We start from the raw sequence: 27,297 nt of genomic DNA, 5'->3' as shown, positions 1-27,297 counted from the left end.
CCTCTTTTCTTAAGCTTAAACTAGGAGGTCTTTGTTCTGCATTTCTGGGGTACATTTTGTCAGATTTTTTTATCACTGTAGCTGCAGTGATAAATTTTTTTACATTTTTTCTGCAGATGAAACTGCTGCTGGTATGTCTTCTCCATTTTTCTGTAGTGGACCAGAGCATCTGTCCGTCATGATTCAAAGTCCTTCCCTTGTCAACAGTAGCACTGCTTAAGAAAAAACTTCTGTAGATTACTATTATATTACACTTTTTCTAGGTGTTTACTGTTACATTTTTCCTTGAAAACAGAATGTTTCTGTGCTTTCTTGTTGATATTATTGTCATTAATTCAAATATTCTTACTACAAATATTAATATTTTGTAGTATTCTTAACATCAGTGAAATGCCAAAGTAAGCACTGCAGGATAATTGTGTGTGATGTGCAACTATATAATCTCAAACTACCTGCATTTTTGCCCCAGAGTTTCATTATGTATTCCCTTGTTCTTTTATTAGGAAACTAAATTAATAATTCTTAACCTGTCTAGCCTCTCTTCTAGACTGGTTTGGATTTTTTCATGTGCTTCTTACACCTCTTGTTGGATTTAAAGAAAAAAAAGAGAGAGTAGAAAGCCAACAAACTTTAGACAGTTTTATTTTTCTCAATTAGCAATTTCAATCCATTACTTCAATGTTTTCCTGTTGTTTTAGGATCAAGTGATGAGAACTGAACAGCGTTTCACCGTGGAAAGCACGTTACTTCTTGTACTACTCACCTTTTAGTTTTTTATGCATCTTAATATAACTTAATATGTATTTTTACTTCATTTTTTATTGTCACTACTTATTGAGCACACAGTGTGCCTCATGCAGGTGTCTAGCTTTTCCTCTTTTTTTTTGAGATAGTAATATATTTATAACCTGTTTAACAAGAATTACAAGTGGTCATAATTTTCACTGGTTAGTACTTTGCTTAAATATAATGTGTCATCATGTTTCTTCTATTCAATTATTCTGAGAGGAATACATATATATATATAAATGAAATTTTTATTTGGATTACAGTTTGTATTGCCAAAATGCATAGAGTCCTGATCACAGGTCAGGTGCCAGCTGTTTTATGTGCTCCCTGAATGCAGTACAGAAACCCAAATCCTTCATTTGAACTCATTTGCAAACTGCAGAAGTCAGGTTTATTAATCAAAAACTCACTGCGCCACCATTTCTCCATCTTTAGAGTACAGCATTTGCTAATTCAAATCTTTCAAGTCTTTTCCCACTGTTATGTTTGATTAGTTCAAATAGGTGTATTTTCCTTTCACCAGCACTATGATTTTATCAAACAGCTTGCTTTACGTCAGTGTTACGTGCCATTTTTTCTGAATTTGCGTTCTGCATTTTGTACCATGATTTGTATGATATGAAAGTTGTTTCCATATGAATTAGATTCTGTTTTTCTCTCAATAGAGAATGTTTTATTAGACTCTATGTAATCCTCTGCATATGACAAATCTTTTCCTACCTCATCAGTGTGATGTGCTCTGGTTTGTAAGCGCACTGTGATCACAGACTGTTGACTTCTGTCATTCTACTGCATTTCAGTTTTGCTTGTTAGGTCATTCTCTCCTTTCATGGCAGAGTAATTTTCTCTCTCTTTTATACAGTTCTTCATCCTACATCAGCCTCTTGAGCTCCAGATGTTACTGGTCTAAAAATGGGACAGAAATTAACCCTGGACTCAGAAGACCCCAAACACTCACTTTTACAATTTTTACAGTCTACCCTGTATGAATGCATCTTATGTCTCTTACAAGGAAAACGTTTTGGAAGGGTTCAGGACTGTTTCACAGCCTGTCATTTCCATGTCCTTCTGCTGTGAGGGATACCTGGAGTAACCATGGGCTGCACAGATAAACCCGTTATCCAGATTCTCCAGCTGTGTTCCCCCTACCCTTTTCCTTTACCCCCTACCTTGTGAGCACTGTTCAGTGCTGTTCTGTCCATAGGCAGCCTGCACTAGTAGCTGTTACATACCTGGGGCTCATCATCCACTTGTCAGTAATTGTGTGTTATTTCCATACCACAGCTTCAAAATCTGTCCGTATCTTCAGAGCTCCAGACAGGCCCTGCTTTCTATGTCGCCTTGGTTATAGAGCTGCCCTGTTCTACAATGGGTACTGGTGAATGGGGAAAGGAGGATCTGCTGGCAGAGAGGATGGTAAAGAGGAATATGCTGGGCAGAGTCCTTTCCTAGTAAGCAGGAGATCTGCATTTCTATTTCTACCAGCATCCTAAGTAGTCAAAATTAATGTGCTGTGTGCTGGGGCATTTCCTGACACTTGCTGTAGCAGGAAGATGTAGGATGGTTCCTGTTTGCAGCAGCAGGGTGGATGATGACACATGTGGAGATGTGATTCCGCCGGCATTGGGTGCCCATAGGCCTTGTTTGTCAGCAGAGCAGCGAGCGCAGGGTCTCCACTGTTCTCTTCGGTTCATCTGACTCAGGGAGCTGTTCCCAACGTCCCTGAGCTTTGCTGGGGTCAGGGAAAGTCTGGGCGATCGAGGCAATGCGACTTTCATTTTCATTTATGTGGGGGCTGGGGAGAGGGCTGCCTGTTTTGTAAGAACTTCATTGTGATGGATTAACTTTCCTCTTGAATGATTGCGTATTGTACATCCAAACGAGAGATTGCGGAGTGGCCCAGCAGCCCGAGCACAGCAATTAAAAGGCTCTGTGTGGGCAGAGAGGGCTCCCTTGGCACAGCCTCCTCCAACGCGTGGGGTGTCAGGCTCCGTGTGCCTGTGCTTCCTGAGGGAGCCAGCCCTCTCCCTCCCTCCTCCCGAGTGCTCCAGTAGGTCCCTAATGAACCTCAGCGGGAAAAGACGAAATTCAGTTCATGAATAGCTTTACAGTCCCCTTTCTCCCGCCCACCCCGCTCTCTGTCCTGGGAATGTGCTGCCCACACAGTGACCAGAGAGGAATCTGGAGACATTTGCAAGATAATGCCGTATCAAATGTTCCATTCTTACACTTTCTTCTTGAATTTTCAAAACGGTTTACATATTTCCTTTCAGTTTTCATGAGTAAGCACACTACTCCGAGACTAAAAATGGGGAAATGCACTTCCAAATGTGTGAAGCCACATAACTGTAATAAATTGCTTTAATTATGTATGGTGTGGTTAGTTTCTGTTAGTTTCTGGAAGCCTGTTGTGCATTTCTGCCTGCAACAAGTAGCCTTTCCTGTTTGTTTGCCGCTGTTTACCAGTCTGGCTGTCCTCCCAAAGTAATACTCATCCAAATTCTCCACTTGTCAAATGCTCACCAAAAGCCTTTTTGATCCTCAAATACTCAGTGTCATCTTGGATGTTGTTCTGGCAGACAGCAAAAGGTAGAGACTAGGTTTTTTTCATTAGGAATTTGGTGTCTTACCATGTCTTTAAGTGTTATGTTTTTCATCTGGTTTATGATGTTTTTAGAAAGATATAAAGTTACAGCTCAAGGCAGAGTGAATTCAGCTTCAGCCAACTAGTAAGCACAGGTGGAGGTCATTTATATCATCCTCCTCAGGCAGTCACAGCTCCTGGGAACTTGAGCAGTGCTGTTCCCTGCTTTTCTGTAGTTACTGTTCTTCCTGGTAAGTGTCAAGTTCCTTTCTTTTTTCCTTTCATTTACTATTTGGGAGGATTGGGAAAGTGTGCTATCAAAGTGTTTTGGTTCCTTTATTTTTGAATGACAATAGTTACAGAAGCATAATTATTTTTACTGCTGGCTAAATAATATTTCTTACTCTTTTTTCTTGTCCACTATTGCCTGCATTTGACCTCTTGTTTTTTATTTCAGTTGAAAATGCTTTTTAACTCTTTCACCTTTTCTAAGGTAGACAGTTTTGGAGTTACTAAGCTGAAACTATTCCCTACGACAGTCAGTGTCTTGAGGTGTTAGGAGGTATGAGAAAAGGTCTTACTTTGAAGACTTTCAGCTTGAAGTTGAAAAGGCGGTGGCAAAGATTAAAGAAAAGCTTTTCTACTTTCTGTTAGTGTTTTTCCCTATCTGCAGTGTGGAAGAGCTGTTCAGTACTGTTGGGATTAAATGCAGAGAAGAACTGACAAAATATTTTCTTCCTCTGTAAAGAAGTGATTTTTCAGAAGATTCAGAGTCAATTTGGAGAGGTAAAACAACCCTTCACATTATGGTGACCTGTCTGTGCCCATCATACCCCTGGCCTTCTCTGAGGAGCTCCAACAGAGCCAGCCTCAGTGGTCCTGAGTGTCTAGAAATAACCTTTGTGCAGCCTTTCCCACAGCTGGGAAACCGATAGTGTTCATTTATTCCTCTGTTCACACTATCTGTGTGTGCAAAAGGGAGATACTTGCTCTTCCTTCCTGAAACTTTCTCTGTAGAAGTTGCTCTGCTCTCAGGATACAGTGACCGTATTAATGAATTCATCAATCACAATAATCTGATTAAAGTGATGGGGAAGAGGGAGCCAGCAGATGAAACAAACAGATTATTTTAAGATATATGAGATACCCAATTAGTCACTGACTCAGCATCTAAATGGAAGTGTTGCTCAAGAGATTTACTGGCAACTAGTGTAATAAATTACAATATATGGCTTTTCATCTACGAGAAAGGCTCATGTACTGTTACAGAGACCTGTAAATAAGGCATTAACAAAGTGTTGCACATAAGAAACATTAGTTATATATTACTTTTTTAAAAATTATGTATATGTTTGTGTATTTGTGCATTTTGCTTAATGAACTAGTGTATGGACCGTATGTATATAGGGAGAGATTAGCATGGACTTTAAGCCTTGTACAGGTACTTCAGCCAGGACCTCATGAATGTGTTTTCAGGCATATAGGAAACTGAGACTTGAGTAGGAAGGGAGTTGCTCTGTGTCGCTGAGGTTTCAGGGGCAATCCCCTAGAGTACAGAGATAATGGAGGGGAAGCTTTCTGTCAGGCAGCATATGTTTTTGTGGCGATTACACTGTGTATAGATTAGGACTTCTGGGAGGGAGGGAGTGGGAAGATGTGCTTGGAACACAGGACCATCTGCCAGTACCTTGGCATAGTCATTTCACTAATGAGAAGCTTATTAGCCTGAGTCCAGCAGAGATACGAAAGGCAGCGAAAGGGGCAGAAAACTGTCATCCAGCTGCCATTGAAAAGGGGGAGAGATGGCTCTGATAACTTCTAAAACCAGATTTTGTTAGAACTATTTGTGCTCTTCTAGTTAAGAAAGTATCAGTCTTCTTACTGCTGAAAAAATTTTTTCCTAAATTTTGTGATGCAATGTGGGACGTTCTTTGGTAGGGAAAATATAATAAACTGAGGGTGAACTGGAATGGGCAAGAAGGTGCTAGGAAAAAGGAAGGAACCCTGATTTTTAGTGGGAAGTTGGTTTTTATCATCAAATTACTGCCTTTTTCCTTTGGTAAACCCTTGAAGGTGACCTGTATTGAATGTTGCATATTTAATGTTTGTGGTGACATAGGCTAACTCCTGGAAGATAGAACCTTGAGAGCACCACAGTCCCAGCCCTGGCTATGCCAGGAATCTCAGAGAGTGCACAGTCTGGCCTGTGTTCCATGTGAGGCAGACAGAATAGTGCTCCAGAGGCAAAATGGCAGTGGTTAGGAGCATGTGAATTCTGTTCCTCTGAGCTCACATTCCTGATTCTGCTTTTGACATGGTAAGTGTCCGAGCTTGTGCTCTCTTCCTCAGTTTTGCTGTCCTGTAGATCAGAAAAATTATACTTAGCCTATTTTAGGGAGAGCTCTGCTGCTGTTCTGTTGACAGAAGAGTTAAATACTGTTGTATTTAAATGGCTCTGTTTTTCTTTTGACAGTTGAGTCAGACTTGAGTCTGGATGAAGGTAAGATGGCAGAGCTTTTGCCTGGAGAAAATGGTGGTTAGAAGTACAAAGTGGTTTGAGTGCTGGTATTTGGGCAGTTATTTCTCTTTTGTTTGGTATTGTACAATTCAGGTCAGACTGGTAGTTAAGCTGAAGGGAAAGAATGAGAAAAAACTGTTTCCCATGAAAAGCCCTGTAATCTGCAGGTGCCTGTGTGCGTGGATGTGTTCAGGACACAGTACAAGAGTTATGCAGTTCACCAGCCAGATTGTCTGTTAAATAAGGCTAGACAAGGACAATTTCTGTTTGCACTGCTAGGATGGAAAAGGCAGTTTCCCCTGATGTTTTTGCTGATTTATGAGGTAAGTCAGATGGGGCATTGTCTCTGACTTTGTCTATTGTAAATCTGTTGAAACAAAAGGAACATGCATTTTCAAAAAAAATGAGTAGAAAAATATAGCTTAGGAGTGTCAAAACACCTAAGCAGAGTGAGGCTTAACTGAAAGGGGTTTGGTTAGTCATCCACTTTGCAAATTCTCTTTTTGTATTGAGGATGGGAGAAGATTAGTGAGATGAAAATCTGTGTTATTACAGAGATAAGAATGGGTTATGGCTGGGTCCCAAAGGAGAAAGAAGTTTTTAACATTATTAAAAAAACCCAACCCTTTGCTGTGATTCATGTGTAATGCTTAGACAGTTCCATGCCAAAAGAATTACTACTACAGTGTACAGCATGGTGTTCATATCTGTAAATGTATGTGCAAATACTGACAAAACATAAATTTAGATCCCGACCCCATGTGTGTTGAATTCAGTGGAAATACTTCTGATGGTTGTGACAAGGGTTTGATCATATTCTCACACTGACATGTGAATGTGGTCTAAAACCCAAACCAGATCTTCTGCTTTTGAATATTTTTTCCTACCTACCTTCAAATGGAATAGAATTGATTCAAAGTCTTAAAAAAACTTGTCCTGCACACCACACTCTGCTGTGTTTTATCTACTGAAACACTGATGGTATCCTACAGTGGTGATATTCACTTGCCATGTCACGTGCTTTTTTCATAGAATCACAGAACCACAGAATCATAGAATATGCTGAGTTGGAAGGGATCAACCCGTCAGGAGCATTGAGTCCAACTCCTGGCCCTGTGCAGGACACCCCAAGAATCCCACCACGTGCCTGAGAGTGTTTTCCAAACTGGCAGTTCATGTATTTTCTCTCTCAAGTAGTGGAAGAATGTTATTGGCCCCACAAGGGCTTGGTAGGTCAAGGTTTTGGCTCAGTCTGCAAGTCTAAAAGGCTTTACACTTAGTAAAGCCATAAAGAAACCTTCAGCTGGCTGGATGCCTCTCTTAAAAACACAAGTGTGGCCTTATTCTGAAATGATGCTTAGGCAAAGTTGTGTATGCCTCAATGTCTTGGGATGAGAGAGGAGTGGGAGGGAGCCCTTTGTTGATGTTCCAGTGAAGCTTGGAAAGTCAGGTGTTTGCATGAAAACACAGGGAATTAAATCACTGATTGACTCAGAATCACTGTAAAAGTGTGGAATAAGACAGGGAAAAAGAAAGAAGGATGGCAACAGAGAGCTTTTAACTTGAGGTATGAAAGGAAATTAAGAAGGGAAGCAGAAATTTTCATTGAATTGCAAGCCCAAAAGCTCCCTTAGCTATTCATGTGAACTATGAAATTGTGGAGCTCCGTGCAGTGTTTCCCTTCCAGCAGCAGAGTACAGAGCTGAGTGCTGCCTGCATTGAGAGTGTTACGTCCAGCTTTGCTTTAGTGCCTTTCTGGGTCAGTGCCTCTCAAACAATGCTGCACAGAGCTGCTTTAGTTGCACTTCCATGAGTCAGTCTGTAGGTACTGACACTTCTCCCTGGTTGTAACCCAGTGTCCTAGAGAATCTGCAGGCTTTTTTGACTGCTAATCTCAAGGCAGTTATGGTGTTCCTTGAACTCAGGTTGGTTGATCATGTGTACCTTTTTTCAGATGCCATTCTTCCTGACAATTAAACCACAGTCAGATTGTTGACTTCAAAAGACCAAGTGAAAGGATGTGGCCAAGTCTTTGCACCTGTAGCATTGAAAGAATTGATACTGCTCTCCTCAGCATTGTTCTGGCACTGCTCTCTCAGTAGCCATAATCTGTATCATTGTCTCATGGCAAATAAGGAGAAAGAAAATTACTAGTATATGCAAAGATATTTTTTTTCATGTCATAATGAACAATAGGATCCAATGTCTGCATCATTTATAGTCTTTTGAAACGGGTTTGTGCACCAGATTGGTCTACCTCTGCATCCCAGAAAACATAAAGGAAGAAGGATGGCAGTCAGAATGTATTTAAATATACTTCCAAACAAGTTGGTAGCAGAGACTTCTCTGGATGGATGAGGTATCTATTTCCATTCATGGGAAGGTTTGGTGATGGTTTGAGCATTTATGTAGCCAACCTCAGTGGCACTGGGGAGCCAGAGCCCCCAGGGAGGAGGGAACAGTCTGTTCAGCCTTTGTGTATTCCTCACCAGCTGACCACACCTGCACTCTTTATCATCAGTGAGCTGGTACAGAGGCTTTTTGGAAACTTGCAGCAGTGAGGAACAGAAATTGAGAAGACTATGTGGAAAGAAAGGTGTCATACCTGAAGTGTGGGGAGATCCTGAAGATACATGTCTGTTTCTGAGCATTGGCTAAACTGAATTGGGGGCTGAACATTAAGCATACTTGTAAAAAGTAACTGGATAGGAAGTTTTGATTCCTTCTTTCCCTTCACTCTCCTGAAAAACATAAATTATTTTTACATGTTTTCTCTGTTACATGTATGCAAATTAAGCGAGTGCAGATATAGCCAATCTGCTAACAAGTCTTGTCCTGTCACAGTTTGACTTCAAGTTGTTGTATTTATTCCTTTAGAAGCCCTATATCTGTAATTTTTACTTGGTTTATTGGATTGAGTGTCTCTTCTTGTTATGTATCTTTTCTGTATAGCCAGCTGTGCTATGGCGACTTATTGGGCATCTTGGAAGTTACTACTATGAACCTCAGTGCATACAAAGGACATTGTTTAAACTGCAGAGTTGAACTGAATTATGAGCAAAACTCTATTTTCTTTATTGCAGTGTGTCTTAACCGTCATATCAAACGTGTTTTACACCTTGTATTTGGGTATAGATTTTTGACTTTATTGTTTCTCCCCCTTTATAAAAAATGAACAGTGTTAATTTTAGTTTTAATTAGTTTCTTAGTGGGGGTGAATCATAGCTTAGAATTGCAGATTCTTATAATTACATTTGTGAGGTTAAGTGAGGAGCTGTTTATACTTTGTTTTTCCCAGCATCATCTTAGATACTGGAGGAATCTCGTTTGCAATGTAGAGTGCGCTTCACTTTTGTTAAAATACAGAGATAAAAATAGGCATAAGGCAACTGAAGAGGCAACACTGTCCAAATCAAATACTGACAGTGATGAAGGAAAAACGTGAAGTCAGCAGGCTTCTGACTTAATTTTCTTTATTTAACAGAGGAATAAAATGAGAGAAACAAATTACCCTATTCCTGTTGAACTTCTCTGTGATAGCTGTCAGCTTCATGGGGGCCATCATTTAGGCACAAAGCTTTTACGTAGCCTTTTGCTGACATCAGGTTCATTCCTGTGGGATTTGGGCACGGAGGTGTTTTCAGGCTGTCTGTCTGGAAACCTAACACACGATAGCCTGTCATTAATCTGGTTATTTGTTTGCTTTTTTTTTTAAATGCTATTTTTCTTAAGATAACAATGGCTTGTGATTGGTGGAGAGGGATAAGGCATTGCTTTGACTGTGTGAGCTATGTTTATTAGGACCAGGGAAGGACTAGTACCAAACTAGGTGTCTTTAGTTCTTTTGGGAGCTCTTAATTTGGAATGCTTTGGGGAGGATTAGCCTAAACAAGCCGTTAGCAGAATGTTTTAAATTATCTGAATGGGGTGAAAGGTTTAAATACAGTGCTTTACTACTTTAACCCAGTAATTCAGAGAATGCTCAATGCTATCAACTTAATTACAGCATTGCTGTCAGGAGGCAGTGGCTCTGTGGCAGGATGGAAACTGACAGCCTTTCAAGATATATCTGTCTAATACATAAATCATAGTTGTTCCTTCTTCAAGACCCTTCTTTGCTCATTGGGGAACAGTCAGAAACAAAGGGTGGGGGTGGGGAGGAAGAGAGAATTGGGGCTTAATCAACTGAGGAGGCTTTTTCCTTCCTACCCACGAGGTGAGAGCAAAAAGCAAAAGAAAACTAGGGGAGATCTTTTCCTAATATTTTAGTTGTATCCATTCCCCCTTTCTTTACAAATTTCTTCTCACAAAGATGGCATGATTTTAGCTGCTGGGCTGCAGCATTGGGAAGCAGATAGCTTTTGGGAAGCTGATAGCTTTTTCCCCATTGACCTTTTTTGCTCATTGGGAGACATACAGCTAGCTGTGATAACAGGACAGAAAAGGACAGAGGCAAAGACTGATAGCATTAGTCTTTTAACACTTCACTGCTTGTATTGGCCTTCCTGAAAATCAGACTGCTGGAGTAGTCAGAGTGACAAGCATCCCAAAGCAGCACGGCTTCAAGCAAGCACAGTCATGCTGATGGGAGACAGGGCCTGGGCCACCTGCCCTCTGTGCCATGAATAGGCTTATGGACAGGAATCCTTTCCTTTGTGTGCCAGCAAGGTGATGCCACATAAGGACATGCAAGATCTGAAGTAGGGCATCGGATGAATGATGAACTGTGTTAAGCCATTTCCTTCACATTATCATACCACAGAATGATCTGCCTGCCTGTCTGTCTGTCTATCTGTCTAATCTATCATAGAACCGTAGAATATCCTGAGTTGGAAGGGACCCACAAGGATCATTGAAGTCCAGCTCCTGGCCCTGCACAGGACAGCCTCAAGAATCACACCATGTGCCTGAGAATGTTGTCCAAATGCTTCTTGAACTGGCAGGCTTGGTGCTGTGACCTTGATGCTTCTCCTTTATCAGATGGCTCTGCCTTTTTCTTCTGTTGTGAAAAATTTGCTGGTGAATAACATTAAACACAACCCCATCATATGAGAGGGAAGGGAGGCATTTAAGAGATCAGTTCTAGAACTTTGAAAATTAGACTTCTTTCTCTTATCAGAAATAGAAGTTCACTAAAGAGTTTCACTGTGTCTCAGAAACCATTTCCCTTCTCAGACCAGTTCTGCTGGATGCACGTGAATGAGCCATAAAGGAACTATCATAGAATCATGGAATGGTTTGGATTGGAAGGGACCTCAAAGTTCCAACCTCCCTGCCATGGGCAGGAACACATTTTACTAGACCCGGTTGCTCAGAGCCCCGTCCAACCTGGCCTTGAACACTTCCAGGGATGGGACATCCCCAACTTCTCTGGACAACCTGTTACAATGTCTCACCGCCCTCACAGTAAAGAATTTCTTCCTAACATCTAATCTAAACCTACTCTCTCTCAGTTTGAAGCCATTCCACCTTTTCCTGTTACTACATGCCCTTATAAATAGTCTCCACATTTCTTATAGACACCTTTCAGGTACTAGAAGGCTGCAATTAGGTCACCCCGAAGTCTTCTCTTTTCCAGGCTGAAGAATCCCAATTCTCTCAGTGTTTCCTCACAGAGAAGTACTCCATTCCTCTAATCATATTGGTGTCCCTGCTCTGTACTCGCTGCAACAGCCTGATGTCCTTCCTATACTGGAGACCCTAGAGCTGGATGCAGCACTGCAGGTGGAGTCTCAAATAAATGTGTTTAGGTTTGATATGTTTTGATTGCCAAGCTCCTCGATTAACTATTTCAAGTATATATACTTGCTAATTTCCATTTCCTTCACTTCCTTGAAGATCCTGACAGGGAATGCAGTTTTCTACATAGTACTTCTTTCTTGAGGAATTGCAGTTTCTGACAGTAAAATTTTCTGGTAATTGTCCCTTGGTTTCATGCTTTCACAGATAACTCTGTCTTTCCTCTTCCCCTTCTCTATGTACCTTTTTCCTTTTTTTCCAGTTTGATTGCTGCATTCCATCCATCCTGCCTTTCCTTACCTACTAAAAAGCCAATCCTGTTGTTGCTTGTCTTTGTGCAGCTTTGAACTGTAAAGCTGTACAGTTCTTATAAAGTATTTGTAATCCAGGAAAAAATGCAAACCTCAGGTGGCTGTGGTTTTTATTCTCTTTTCTTTTACAGAAATTATCTAAAAATCTCCACCATTTAGTAAGCAGGGCTTTCTATTCTCTATTTCCTTTTCTCTGTTTCTGTATTTCTCTCTTTCTTTCTATTCTCATGTTCCTGTAAGTCTTTTCGTATTTCGACCATATCGAGCTACTTTCTCTTTTCCCCATGTATACTTTATTGTTATATGTTTTCACTATGCTTCTGATTTGGACTTTTAAAATTATTATTATTTTTAAACTAAGGTCAGTCATGGTTCTTTGGTGTAATTATTACAGAGGCACACAGAACTGTTGTCTGTCTAGTGTGACTTGGATTGTTTGCCCAGACTGAGGATAAGATCTTCATGGGAAAATAGTTCTGCTTGGTTGGGCTCCCGTGTGAATACTGTTCTTCTGACTAAGTGGACCCTGTTGTATTAAGGTTTTTATGCTTAAAAAAACTAAGCGCCCTTCTTATTTTCCTGAAAGCTGTTTTATCTCGTACTGGTGAAGGGGACCACACACATACTCTCATACGTGTCCTGGGATTTCCAGACAGCATCTGTTACACTGAAGTTTGACCTTTATTCTGGAGTAAAAAGTAAAGTGAAACTTCCAATGTGACTGGTGTTTGAAGAAATAAAACTGTCAGGAATACAAATGTCACTGCTTATTGAATCTCCATGCAGTACATGCCCTGACTAACAGGAGCTCCTGCAGGAGCCTGCATGGCTGGTGCACAAGCTTTTGAGCTTTCCCACTCTGCTGTTATGGGTGGTAAATTTGAAAGTAAATACAAACATGGGAAAAGATATGATGCGTCTAGAGTTAATGACATCTTTCCAAAATCACTTAATTCTGTGCTAGGCAGAGTGTCATTTCCATTAGTAAATGCTTTGATGCCTAGAGATGAAATGCAGTGTTGCCTTCTCCGTTAAGCATTTGGGAGGTGGTATTAAGCAGCTGTTGATAATGGTGGTAATGTACACTATATGCTGAGGGCTTTCCAAACATGTGAATCTGTTTGCTTCTCATGGAGAACACAGGCAGAAGAGTATGTATGGAGGAGGGAAATTGGAAATTGTTAGGCAAGTTTTTTGCCACCTCGCTTGGCTTTCTGTGGAAATAACACAACTGTCACCCCTTTAGTGTTATATTAAACCACTCCTTTAATTTAAAGTTCTTTAAAATAAATCTTGTAGTGAAATCAGATTTGGCCAATTCCAGTCGTACTCTACTGATAGAAAAATCTATCAGCTTGATAATATTGCTCTGTTTTTTTGTGTTTCATCACTGGCAACTTCCAAAGTATTGCATTCAGTTTAAATTCCTCGTTACCCTGTTCAGCTGATGTTAAATTCTGTCTCCCTTCTTACCTGGCTGTGTTGCATTTCTACTTGTTTCGGTTGTGACAGGCCTTAGTGGAAAACTTGTGGCACTGCAAAGAGCAGTTTCTTTACCTCATGGCTATAACCATTTCTGAGTTTCTGTAAGTAGGAGCAAGTTGCATTTTTAAAAGCTGAAAAGAAAATTATTTGTAACTCATTTTTGTCTTTGAGTATCTCCCCTGCGTTTACTATCTGCTAATCCTTTTGGGTTTTTTAAAGTCTTCTGTATTCTGGAAAAGAAAACCAATCACAGATCAGATTAATACTCCACCTTGTTCCAGGTCACCACTTTGGTAATAGTTTATATTAGAGAGTACAAGACAAGACAGTGCAACATATTTTGCAGTGAAACACAGGGAACTCTATGGAAACAACCCCATGGAACATAGATGGAATGCTATTAGTTGGATGTTGGTGTATCTGTTTGTATGAGTCTTACAGACTACCATGGGGGTATAGTGGATATGTGAGTCTTATCCGCTGCCATCATGTAAATTCTTCTAATAATTAGCCTGCTAATTTGATTGTTTTTCTTAATGAGTTTCACTGGATTGTCACAGTTCTCTGTAAAACATTTCTTTACCCATCTGTCTATTTACAGTTACATCAAACATTCACATCTTTTGTAGTTTAGTTGTTTTGCTGTTGCATCTGGCTGTTCTGATGATTACCCTGGTGTTTTGTGATCTGTGGAGGCCAGGCATGCAGGGCTTCTTATTCTGCCTTCTCAAACTATTTAGTGAAGAAACATAAGAATTATGGATCAAAAGAAAAGAGGAAAAGTGTGTCCTGAGGAATAGTAGGTGCTTTTTTTTTCTAAACTAATCTTTATCTAACCAGGAAAAAACAAAAGAGAAACTTTTACTCTTGTAAGTTTGTGAGGAGGGCAGGGAGCTGGTTGCGCTTGGTTATATGTACAGGCAGAGCAAGTGTGGTTCTTATTTGTTTACTAATTGGCTGTACAGATATTAAAGATTATTAGAAGTTCAAAGGTCAGTGTTTTTGCTGAATCAGGGTCTGTGTAAGCTGGAAAGCTACAGGAGAGAGAGTTGGATATCTGGGACACAGCCGATGTGAAGGAACTGCCTTTAGAGGCTGTCCAACAGGTACAGTAAAATTAGTTTTTTACCCTTGACACTATTCTAGTCTGTGCCTTTCCTTGGGTTTTCAGTGACTGTGGGATGCTCTCCCTGGCAAGCTGCTGTATGTGTGTGTGTACACACAGAAGATTCCTGAGCTTCAGTTAGCTTTACGCAGTACCTCCATCTGTGTGATCGCTAGCCAGGTAGTGGGGTGGAGGAGGGTGTGACTCCATCCTTCAGTGGTTTGGTTTTGTTTCACAGTATATGCAATGGTCCTGACTCTTGTAAAGGCTTTGGCAATAGACTACACAGTCTTTGTCACACCATTGAAGTTTTAGGGAACTGATCTAGCTGTGACCAAGACAAAAGACGGTAACATCTTATAGCTTGCTTTGTTGGCTGTTTCAAAGACGATACTAATGAACAGGTGTGAGAAATCCCATTAGGATTGTGCTGGTGTTTCCAGTTCTCTCAGCTCATACTGCATTTGCTTATTCTGTGAACTTTCTTTTTCTTTGTGGTTCTTAATCCAGGTTCCTGGTTTGTTGGTTGGGGTTTTTTTTCCCCTGCACTTGTCATTTCTCATCTTGCCCCACTCTTTCTCAGTCTTGCTTACTGCAGTGCAACCCTGCGTCATCCTCTAGTCAGTGCCAACAAGGCTGTTGTCATGGCCTCAATCTGTCCTCATGCCATGTTTAGTGTAATGTAATAATTACCTTGGTTGTGGAGAGCGAACCTGCTCCTGTTAAGTAAATGTTTACCAACACTGCTGAAGGCTGACATTAGGGAAGAGAGAGAAACATTGTTTAAAGTCGTGTCTCTTTTTTATTTTAAAACAGAACCTTGTTCCTGAGTGAAGCAGCTGATGACTGTTTTTCCTTCACCAGACTGTGATCAGAGGTAAGTGCAGAATCTTTTGCATTTTTATGGGCTGACTATCCAGGTTTGGTAAGAGGAAGAGCTTAAGTCCTTTTGAGCGGTCTCATGTCAAAATAAGAGGCAAGGAATTAGGGAGGAGGAGGCTAGACTTTTATGCTGCAGTGTGAAGTTGCACTCCTCCTTCCTTTCTTTAGAAAGATTTGCGGAGGAAGCAATTTCGAGTGTCTTGTCTTCAGTTGCACAGCTGTCAGCATGAAGTGGCAGATGAGTTAATTTGGATCAGAAAGGAATTTCTGATGCTGTTCTGGAATGTGATAGGACCGAGTGGTTGCTTAGTGCTAAATACTACTTTATTGAAAGGGAGTTATTACTTCCATACCTTGTGGGCAAATTTCGGGGCAATGTTGTTCAGTATCCATTAACTCTGCCTTTGAAAAGGAATGGGAAGGATGTGGGCTAAAAAGCTTTTAAAGTTTCAGATTTTGCGTTTCACAGAGTCTCTGACCCATGCATAACAACTGTAAGATCCCTTTGGGAATGACTATATTTACGTTGCTCCCAGCATACTGGAAGTGCATTCATGACTTATACCCACAGGAAATATCATAAATGTAATTAAAAATTAAAAATAGAAATATTGGATTGGTCTAAATTCTGTGCTGAAGAAAAGGAGTCCTGCTTTTTTTTGCCCTCAGTTCTGTCTGGATGAATAGTGAAGGAAGGTAATTCTTTGAGTTTATTTAGTGCATATGTTTGAATACTGCACTCTAATGTAGCAAAAAAAGCAGTGTTCTGTCAAGATGCAGTGATTCAGGCCCCTGTGACATTTATGATTTTAAAGTGCCACTATGCTTGCAAAAATGCCAGTCCTATCTTAGGAGTGGAAGTTCCCACAGTCAGTGCAGTAGAAGAGGGTTGATGTGGTCCAGTGTAAGGTTCCTAGGTTCTTTGCTTGGAAAGAACAGGGATGATTTGGTTTGTGTGTGTGCTGAACAAATGTTTGAAATACTTTCTCATGTCTTAGGAGTGTTCACAGGTCTATGGTTTTCTCAGATTGCTTTGTATTAGCAGACTGTATGGCTTCAGCTGTGCAGAAAATCAGAGGGCAGAAAAGGGAGGATGGAAGGGCTCATGACTTCTGCAAGTACACTGGTTTTGTGAAAAGGAGATTACAGGAGCTCATACTTAGTGTTGAGTTCAGTGTACAGAAGCTGAGGTGGTGAGGAAAGGTGGACATGATGAAATGAGGACTTTGGGCCCTACACATGCTACAACTCTAAACTCCTCTGTTTGTCCACCAGAAGCTGAACTTTAACCCTATTTTTCCTGCAAAGACTTTGATAATCTTTCCCAAATGAAAGATTTCTCCCAGGGCTGATCTGCACGCAGCTCCCACTTTCTTTTAGCAGCCCCTTCCCAGCCCCACTCGCACTGCAGTTCCATGCTTTCTCTCAGCCCTAATCCTGAGTTTTCTAGAGACACAGAGACAGGAGGTCCTTAGGCATTGGATGGATGAAAGGATTTTGGAGGGTAAGAAAAAAGATGTGTAGTTGGTGTACCCCCATAGCTCATTTCAGTGCTATCCGAATAATAAATCTTGTCTTCTGTAAACTTTTTATCAGTTTTGCAGGTGAGATTTGCAGAGACTAGTAAAGGAGCAAAAATACCTTGAAATGCTTGATACAGGGTTTTGTGCTTGTGAAGAGTAAAGTAGTGGTAGAAGAATCTAGGGCTACTTCTGCAAACTCCAGTATAAACAGAATAAACAAAAATTTGTGACGGAGTAGAATAAGTGTAATGACCACATTAGCATTCTATTCGGCTTGAATAGTGGTATAATTCCAGAGACATTTGGTGTAATTTTCACATGTGAAATTGATAAATATTTATAATAAGTAAAAGAGTGAAAATATTAATGGAATGCTTCATATGTTCTGTTAATGTCGATGTATATGTGACATCATGGCTAGAAGAGCAATGGGAGAACAATGTTTGATTTCAGGTACAGGCACAGTAAATTGCTACTGTACCTTTGATTTCATTGACACAAAGGCTAGGAAATGGGAAAGACAGCAAAACCTTGAAATTATAGCAGATGGAAAGGGGACCATGCAATTAGAATATCTAGCCAGGTAGTCCATGCAGAACCCATTTCTTTACATGAGAGTTATTGGAAACTTTGTTATTGTTACTAATTTAAAAGTGGAATTTCAGGCTTTCCTTGTGCTAACACATGATTAGTTCATCTTCAGAAATACTTATTCATTTCTTAATAATGTTTTAATGTTTCCTGCCTATGCCAGCAATGTCCCACAATTATGTTACAGAAAAAGTAAAAGAGTGACCCACAAAATGCCTGCAGCTTACTTTTCAAGAAACCTTCATTTTCCTAAAAACCATTATTTTCCTGTGAGATATCTCAGCTCCGTTCAGTTGTAGCAGAGGTAGAGCGACAAATAAGTCCTTTCCTCTTTCATTGTATTTTATCCTTTCCTGGTTCCTAACTATCTGTTTTGTCAGTTGGTTCCAATAAGGATTTATCTGACAGGTATTTCTTTGCAATCACCAGTTCTTCATCTCCATGTCTGGAGCAGGTTACAGGAACCGGTTCCTCTGAAACCTGTGGAATTGACCTAATCATATCAGTGAGGTCCTGTCATTGAAACATCTCTAGAAGTATGCTAGTGTGTCTTCATGGCATCATGCCACATTTATGCAACAGAGATGAATTTTACTGCTTGGACAGGATTTGGTCTTAAACATTTTAATTAGTTTATTGGATTGAAGTTCAGGAGAACTGGCCCATTAGCAGTGGATTTTTGCCAGTTAATATTTACATCATTTTTAAGGATTGGTTGTTGCTGAACATGGGCCCGTTGAGTGTTAAAGATGAGTACAAAAATGAAATAGCTGTCTGAAATTGTAGGCACTACTAAGTGTAAAGATGATGTAAGTGTAGCAATCTGCATAGCAACACCTACTAACCTCATTATCCTTTCCTCCATATAAGCTTACTTTGTCCCTAGGTGGGCTTTGGAGATCTTCTGTAGGATGAAAAATGTGAGCACAGCTGAACAGAGACAAAAACTTAAATTACAAAGCAGAAGGGCATGACTTGGGGTGCTTTGGCAGGGGCATGTTCCTCTCTTCTGAATATATCATCTGTTTGTCAGTTGAATGGTTTAACTCTGACCCTTTTCTGACCCTTCTCACCATGCATTTTAAATGAGTACAGTAGTATGGTTGAGGAGTGCTGTGTTCAATACATCAAGAGCTTTTCCCCTACCTTAATGTGGAAGACGAACAGTAACATATTATCATTAGGTTTTCTCCTATAAATTCAAACACATGTTCTTCCTTTCTTTCACCTTCTTCCATAAAGTGATTCATATGTTTATATATTACAAGACTCTATTAGTCTCTCAGATTGTGTTTACTGTATCTGGCATTAAAGCTGTTGATCCAAGGCCCTCACCAAACTGCCAGGGTTTGTCTGAAGGCCATACTTAAAGGCTTCAGAAATCAAGTTAGGTTGTGATTATGGACAACTTGGAGGGCTTCCCAGAAAAGACCTGTACAGTTGACAGTTACAAGAGATGAATATTGTTTCTATTGATTTTTAAATCTGTTCCTGCACCAGCCTCTTCTCAGGGCACAGCAAGGGCTGGGAGCTGAGGCAAGTCAGGAGGCAAGGGGTGACCCCATGCAGCAGTGCCATCACTGATGGGGCAGAGTTCCATAGGATGTGAGCATGGCAGGCAGAGCTGGATGCTAGTAACAGGATCTGTTGACAGTTCCAAGCAAGATGGAGCAGTGAGGCTCCATCCAGGAGTTTAAAAGACAGGGCTGGAGACAAAGCAGCAGCATGGTCCAAAGTCTACCCAGGAGACAGCGCCAAAGACAGAACTAGGTACAAGCTGTGGCATATATATGAGGGGTCTTTCCAGAAGACAAGCTACCTACAGCCTAAGTCAGTTCTGGAGATGAAGCCAGAGGCAGGGCTACAGACAGGTATACTTGCAGCAAAGTTCAAGCAAAGAGCAGGGGGCCAGGCCTAGGCTAAAATCAGGATACAGTGGGGCTGCATGGAGGTCCCACTTGAGACTAGTCCGTGCCTTCAAGGGCTGATGGTGCCCTCAGGGTCCTGACACTCTCTAGTTCCTGTTCTGTCATATCACACAAGGTTTAATGATGTAACTGGTACCAAAAACAAAGCCCCTTTATTACGTTTAAGAGGAAGAAAAGGGTTTTCCCTCACATGCTTATTCTGGCCTCAGAAGTAGTTGTCTTCCTCAGATAGGAACTTCATTCTAAATGGGCTAGATTGTGGTTCACTTGTCTCCTGATATAAGAGAGAGAAGTATGTTTTTAGGAATACTACCATTTACTGGGGATTATTTTACTTTGTTTTGTTTCCCCTCTTAATCCCAACATCAACTACATCTAGACCTTCTCAAGGACTACTCTTGTTTTCTATTTCAGTGCCTGGCAAAAAAAAAAAAAAAATTATAATATGCCTTAGCCATCTTTGATTGAATTTCAGGTAGGGTAGATTTCACCAATAACAATGTTCAAGCCACCTAGAAATTTACCAAAATGGGTGCAAATAAAATGAGTTTATTGGAGCTGAACAGGTTGTACCTACAAAAGTCTGCAGGGTCGGTCTCCTTTCTCAGCCCAATCCCTGCCTCAATTCTGGCAGTGTTCACATGGCTTGTTATGGCAATAAACTGTTGTTGGGTTTAACTGTAATAGTCCTTGTGCTATGGAGGGAATCTCTGTTAACCTTAGTTAAAGGGGAAAGTGAGGACAGGAGGCTGTTCCTCTGTTAACAAACAGATATTGGCTGGGTTAAGTGCATCCGTAAATCTTCTCCTAGCTCAAGAACATGACAAGTTTTACCTCCTCCCTTGGTGATCCCCAGGAAATCTGCTTTGTGTCCAAGTATCTTTTTGAAAAGAACTAAGGTACTGTAGACTCAATTTTAATATTTAGGTGGGGAAGGATGGCAGAACTCAAAAGAAGCCCAATTTTTTTCCAGGTATTTAGTGCAGTATTTAAGTACCTCAGTTGTAATCTATCTTTGCTGGTATTTTCTCAGTGAAATTTACACACAAACATGTTTCGTCTTCGCTGGGTTCAGAGAGAGTTTCAAGATTTATGGGACTGACTACAGCATAACCTGTGTGTTGTCTGTACCTGTAAAAGTGTGCGTGTGTGTGAGACTGAAGAACTGGGTGAGTGATTCTTGTTTGACACATTACTGTAAACTGTGCTAGATTTGTTATATGTTCTGTCTGGAGGTTAAGAATTGTTCATGGATAGCACTATCTGCTGTTGTACCATGGTGGCTTACAAAGAAGGCTTGATCAAGAAAATTTTTCAAAGAATGTAAACTAAACAAGCACATGTCTTGCTATGTCTTGGTAGCCAGAACCATTTAGTCATTGTCTGTTTTTCAAGGGCAATCAGTGTAAAAAACATCATAAACCTGAGGTATTTTGAAAAACATGTCCTTTGAACATGGTGGGGCATGAAAAATGTGTTTTGTCCAGAGTCATCATGAAGATCCAAGTTAACACATTGTAGTATAGCTCAGTAAATGAGAGATATCAGAGAGGATTATCAATGTCTTGGTGTATGAAGTCAGAATTTCAATATAGTTCTGTTGTCAGATTTGCTTGGACAGTGGGATTTTGTTCTTGTTTTGCTTAATGTTTCAAGATTAGGTTATTTGCAAACTAAGGCCACTTAGTTGAAACATATTTACCGTGATATCATATACCCTTTTAAGCTGTTGATGCAAAGCGCAGCAAGAGGTTTGGGTCTAAACAACATCCTGTAAATTATGCCATTACACAGTATGACTCTGGTGAGGAGGAAATACTGCAAATATTTTTGTAACAATCACCATTTTTCTTAAGGTATAGAGACTCTTAAGAGGTACCTCTCTTTCTCTGAATAGTTGCTTCTGATTTTCAGATGAATTTTCCAGATTATGGGTATTAGAAGTAGAGGAAAGATACTGGCTGGTCCAGAAGTACTGCAGCAGGCACATGATTTCAGCCAGTCACAGAAGAGAGACTTCTATCTAGACATTTTGAGTTTGTTTTCATTTTTCTGGGCCTTACCCAAACAAAAATTACTTTTAAAATCTGTTTTAATTCACAGATCTACAAAAATTGCCTAATAGAGATATTGACACCTTTACAGTGAACTAAAACTTCTGAGGATTGGATTGATTTTCTTGGTAACTGTTCCTTAGACCGCTCAGAAGTAGTCTGCTGATCCTGGTGGAGATCCTCTGCTCCAGCACTGTGTAATTGTGCAGTTGTGCCTCTGCTGTCACTATGAAGATTAAAATACATTGAGTAGTGAATGTAACAATCATGCAATGGTGTCAGGAAAGCCTTGTTATATATCACAAACAGCAAATGGCACTGAGAGACCTATGTGGTTATCCCAATCTTAATGACTGGGAAGCTGTCTGGGAAGCAGAGACTATCCTTACAGCAGTAGAGACTGTTTCTTAACTGGTAGCAACACCTGTCATTTCCCCTTTTATTTCCAGGGTTTTTTGGAGATAATCACCACAAACTGATACTGAGCAGAACTACAGTGTTGTGTCATGCCAGGGTAGTTAGGGCTGAACTGTTAAGAAAAATACCACTGAAGTCTCACCGTAACTACCTGCTAGCATGAGGACATAGTTCATGCACTTTCCCCTAAGTTATGCTTGACATCAGTTGAGCTCATTTTTTCCTCTGCTTGCCATTGATCTGGAGGACACTGTGAAATAGTTGTGGGAGTTGGGGGGGAGTGGAAAAAGGCAGGAGGTTTGGGTAGGGAGGATGGAGGAAAGGAAATTTAGCCTTTGAGAGAGACACTGAAGTTGTGACTGTAGGCAGTGAGCAAAAGTTAATTGTCTTCCTGTACATGGAGCAACAGTAATTCTTCTTTCTAACATATTCTAAGTGAATAGATTTGAAAAGATTACCAGCAAGTGTCCAATAAACCTGAATCTATATAAAACACTGGAGATGGGAGAAATATGTGTTAAGAGTATGGTAAAAACTCATCATGAAAATCTTGACTATTCTAAAAATTGGTTCTTTGTTGTGTGGAGTCAGGATTTTCTGTTGTCTTTCTGATTAGTGGAGTATCGAGATTTCCAACATCTGCTGTTTGCATACTGCAGCTTGAATGGGAAGGGTTTGTTTATTGGCATAGACAGGAGCTGGAAGCTAAAAAATTTAATGGTTTTAGGTTATGATTTTATGAAAATTTTTGTCAGCATTATCCATCTGTAGTATACAAAGAGGCTTGCAAACTTGCAGTGCTGTATTGTAGCATGACATGTATGTGATAAAATGTTCTTAAATGAGGCAAAATAAAGAATTGTCTCCTCTTGTTAGATGTGGAAACCCCATTTTTCAAAGGTACTCAACATCCATTTAACTTTTGTTGATTGATTAGGACAGCAGCATTACTTTCATGTGTGTAATCCTTATCCCTCAGCACCTTGTCTTTTATTCACCGTTTAGCAATAAATATCTTTATGTCTTTGTGCTTTTCTTTCTGAAAGGCTTGAGTGCTTTTCTCAGTTTTCATATTAAATACATGAATAAATAATTTGCTTTGTTTTCGTAATGTAATGTTATTGTAATATATCTTCTAGGATTAAACAACACTGAGCAATCATTGTGCCGTTATAGGACAGAAAGAATACAAAATAGTATTCTGAATTAGTTTCATTGTTAATTCAACAGGAAAATAATCTACTCTTAATAAACATTTTGAAACATTTTCTACCTTAGCTTCCAGGGCTTTCTCCTGTCTTCTTGAAGCAATGAGACAGGAGGAAGTATCTTTGAGCCAGAACTTAGTGCACCTACCTGGTCAGTTTAACTGTGAAAAGCTGGACATTCTGCTTTTGGTTAAGTCATAGTAGGTTAAATCATAGTAGGTAACCCCTAGTAGGCCTGGTACTTGACCATTGTTTCTGATTTTAGTTTTTACCTTGTTATTGTAAGGACAAAATTTTAAGGAGGTGCTTTGTTCACTTTATAACAGAGATAGCACTTGATGAATCACTGAGGTTCAGGCCTCCTTCAGAGTGCTCTCTAATACCCTGTAATGTTCTATTGCATTAAGCTTTTCCTGTCTTATTGCAGAAGTGTTTGCTGTGCATTGTCAGCTCCTGTTAAAATAACTCCTCTAGAGATGTGTGCTAGTGTGTCATCCTGTCTGAAAACCCTCTACTCCCAAACCCTGACTGGGAAAGGATACAACTTCGAGCATACCTAGGGCGTTGCATCTTCAAAGAGCAGAGTATGCTGCTGTGGTCAGAAGCATCTCCTTTCCTGCCTGCCTCTCTACTGCTCTTGGACACTGTTTTCTACGTTTAAAGTAGAGAACCCCTCTTGTGCCAGGCTTTCAGGGATATAAAGGAGTTTAGCTCCCACCACCACCATTGTGACCAAATTTGCTTACATAGAGACAGAACAAAATCTGAGATGTATTTGGTTTTTTAACATGTTAATTTTTTATTAGTGGTGCACAAGAAGGTGATTTTTCTTTGTCCTTCTGCAGATTTATTCCAGTTCTCCAGATTCTGATAATAGTGTCTGAATATATGTAGCTGGTTTGCTGTTGAGTCGGTTTGCTCCCCACACTGCCCCAAATGAGATCAGTTCCCTCAGTGAAGCTGCAAGCCACATTAGGGCAAGAGAAGCAATTTACTGCTGCTGAATACATTTTCTGAGTGTAGTTTCCCTCATCTTATCTGTTTGTCAGTCTAGAGGCATCCATAAACCTGAAACAGCTTCAGAAGATGAACTCTGGCAGCAAGCTGTCAGGGTGCCAGGCACTGCTGTCTGTGGGCTCCCTTTTTCTCCTCTCTCCCTTTGCCTGCCCGCTTGCTTTCCCTCTGCCTGCCAGCCTCTCTCTTCTCTGTCTCCCTCTCCCTCCTCTTTCCCCCTCGCTCCCCGCCTCCCTCTACCTTACTGATGTGGATTTAGGTGCTGCTGTTCTCGGTGGTGGTACCTTTTCGGTTTCCTTCTTGATCCTCTTGCCGCTGGAACAAAAGGAGAACTGGCTGCCCATGGTGCAGCACCTGCCTCTGCAGCCTGAGTAGTGAAAGGGAGGAAAGTGGGGCGCTCTGCATCCTCGCCTGCCTGCGCCAGCAGTGAGCTTCTTCAGTCACTTCGCTAGAAATGCCTTTGAACTGCTGCCAGATCCCATTGTCTGCCGTGCAAATGGAGCTCAACGCCCTACCGTGATTAGATGCACAGTGTGTAAAAGGAGGAAGGAATGGAGCTGTATCCCCCTACCCTGACGGAGCATCTCAAATCTGCAGTGTGCCATGATAAGCTGAGCACTGGACCATGCTTCTCTACCTTCCTCTGCACATCGTCTTCCTTACTTTCCTCTCATTGTTTCTGAGATTTTGGGGAGTGACATGGAAGCTTTTCAGAGACGAGCTGCAAGGCAAGATAGTTTCTGGGGAGAAGAGAGCCATGCTTTTGGACTGTTCATATGGGACTGTGCTTTGCCCACTACCCACCTGTAGATGCAGTATGATATAGCAACTAGTTGTTAATGGTGCTTATGCTTAGCACTGATGTGCTTTTTTTTTTTAGCATGAATTTATTTACATTTTTCCATTTTGCTTAAAATTACAGCATCCTTAGGTTCACAAAATGATCTGAGAGATTTTGGCAACACTGAGTAAAGGGAAGGCAGCCACTGCTACTAATAATGTTTCATCCATCTACCAACTGTGCGGCCCAGCTGCCCTTCTCCAGAAAGGCCAGCTCACTCTGTATATGTTTTTTGTGAAGAGCAACTCTCAGGCTTTCTTGGTTTCCCTTTGGCTCCATGTATTTCCTCAGGTTGCTGACTGTCTGACCCCTTTTGAGAGAGTAGCTTCACTTAAGGATTTCGCTTTTAAAGGTAGGAATTTGAATTTTTGTGCCTATCTTTGCTATTCCTTATCTTAAGTGTTACCTAGGTGGTCGTAAAAAAACATTGTTTTCTTTCGTGTCTTGCTATTTGACTGCTTGTTAAACAATCATTATCTGCAAGAACAATGCTTTGATAGGAGGAGGGAGGAACTGCTATTCAGTGATTTTGTTAGGCAGTGCACAAAGTGGAGTTGGCAGGGTTTGTGTCTTGTACTGATATGCCTGCTATGTTCCTTACTCATTAAGCTCTTTGTAAGTTCTTTCTCCTCTGCCTCCCTGCTACCACTCTCCCTTTCCCTCCCCACAGAATGTCTCTCCATCTAACCTCACTGCTGGATTAAATTCGTGTTCTGAAATGTGCTGGAGGAGGATGAAATCTGGCCTTAGGTGAGCTGGTGGCTCATGAATGCACTTGAGTAGTACAGGGAAGGTGGTTGAAGCTGCATGCCTTTGCCTAGGCTGCTACTTGAGCTCCACTAAAATAGGTACTCCCTTTGAACCTTCATAGTCACTTAATGTCTTGGGTACCTGGCAAGAAGATGAACAGGTATCAGCAATATTGGTAATTGATGAAATCATTGTAAAGATCAGAGCCATTACAGAGAACATTTTAAAAGTCAGATGATGTCTTAATACATTTCCTGAGGACTAATGCAACCACATTTGCTAGTGGTTTGTCCTATAGCAATCTGAATACTCTTTTGCATCTCAAGAGCAAAGCTAGTTGTGCTAAGTTAATATTTAGCAAGATGAAAGCTTAGAAATGGATTTTTTTATAGATGTTCTTTTTCCTTTCACAACAAACTAGTAAAAGATGACCCTTTGGTTAACAATGTGTTTGATTTCCTTTTTTTTTTTTTTTAGTTTCTTGGGAGCATGATTCACTTGGAACATTGGGGATTTTCTGGTCATTATGAAATTTCTTGACCCTTGAACTGGCATGTAGCTGCCATTCTCCTGGTCAAGCCATGTTAAGCAGAATTTGGGAGTTTGAAAGTGTTCTTTAGTTAACCAGTCAAGTTCACAGATGCTTCTGCAATTTGGCCAAACACTGCAGATGTAGGAAGCAAGAGCTTGGTCTGGAGCACAGACCAGAAGCTTCCAGGGCCTCTTCTCTTAAAGGTCTTTGGTTTTTCGTCTTAAAGTAATGAATGTAATCAGATGGTTAGCCTGCTTTGTAAGTAACTGTGTAGATGTAGCTCCTACTGTCTAAAACCTGCCCTCTAAAATGTGGCTATATGAAAGAGGAGACACAGTTTTCCATTCCCTTCTCTGCCTTTCCTCTGCAGTCCCCAGATTCAGCTGATAAAGGATAAGGAAGGGGGTGGTCTCTGTTTAAGTGATGTTATATGTTTCAGGGTAGCTAAAATTGCAGTGAATTTTTTTCATATCATTTTAGGAGCTGACCTTTCTATAGGCCATTCAGTTTAAGAATCCAAAACCATAAAGAAAAGGTATATTTTGATAGGAGTGTTTAACCAAAAGAGAGGTAAAGAAACCTGTTGAAGACTGACCTGTTGCTAACTCCAGAAATCTTGGGTCTTACTTCACTACTGAAATTGTCAGATAGCCTCCTATGTGGCTTTTCTGCTTTGATGATTTGAAAGAAATTACTAAAAAAATACAAATGTTCTTTCTGTAGAAATGTTCTCCATTGTTTTAAACAATCCAAAGTGGTGTATTAAGTCTGTTCACCTTAGATGAAATATAACAAGAAGTTGTTAACCCCATTGCTGTCCTTCATCGTGAAAGAACCATGTTAGGCACAGTAAAATGTTAGAGTATGTCAGAGGCATTTTGTGAGTGGAGCAGCCATTTGCCTGAGGCCACAATTAAGGTCCAGTTGTAGGAGCTCCCGTTCAGCCTGGTGTTATCACTTCAGTGTAGATAGATGTGTGTCTGTTGTCGTACCTCATTTCACACACCTGGACCCTGCTGAACTTTC

General features: G+C 40.6%; 1 protein-coding gene across 6 annotated transcripts in view; it reads left to right on the top strand.

The window, feature by feature from the left end:
• Positions 1-27,297, top strand: part of NDST2 (N-deacetylase and N-sulfotransferase 2) — a 133,613-nt gene that overhangs the window by 67,129 nt on the left and 39,187 nt on the right. For 4 of the 6 annotated variants that reach the window (XM_032695707.1, XM_032695709.1, XM_032695711.1 and 1 more), the window contains exon 2: positions 15,348-15,408. The gene's annotated coding sequence lies outside the window, so the exon portion shown is untranslated. Of the gene's footprint in view, positions 1-3,605; positions 3,625-14,428; positions 14,533-15,347; positions 15,409-27,297 lie in introns of those variants that run through there. The other 2 variants (XM_032695710.1, XM_032695706.1) reach the window with 2 other exon arrangements.

The sequence above is a fragment of the Chiroxiphia lanceolata genome, chromosome 8, assembly GCF_009829145.1.
Source record: "Chiroxiphia lanceolata isolate bChiLan1 chromosome 8, bChiLan1.pri, whole genome shotgun sequence".
NCBI classification, from domain to species: Eukaryota; Metazoa; Chordata; class Aves; order Passeriformes; family Pipridae; genus Chiroxiphia; species Chiroxiphia lanceolata.
Note: the sequence above shows the minus strand (reverse complement) of the source record. Positions and strands in the feature narration are given on the sequence as shown.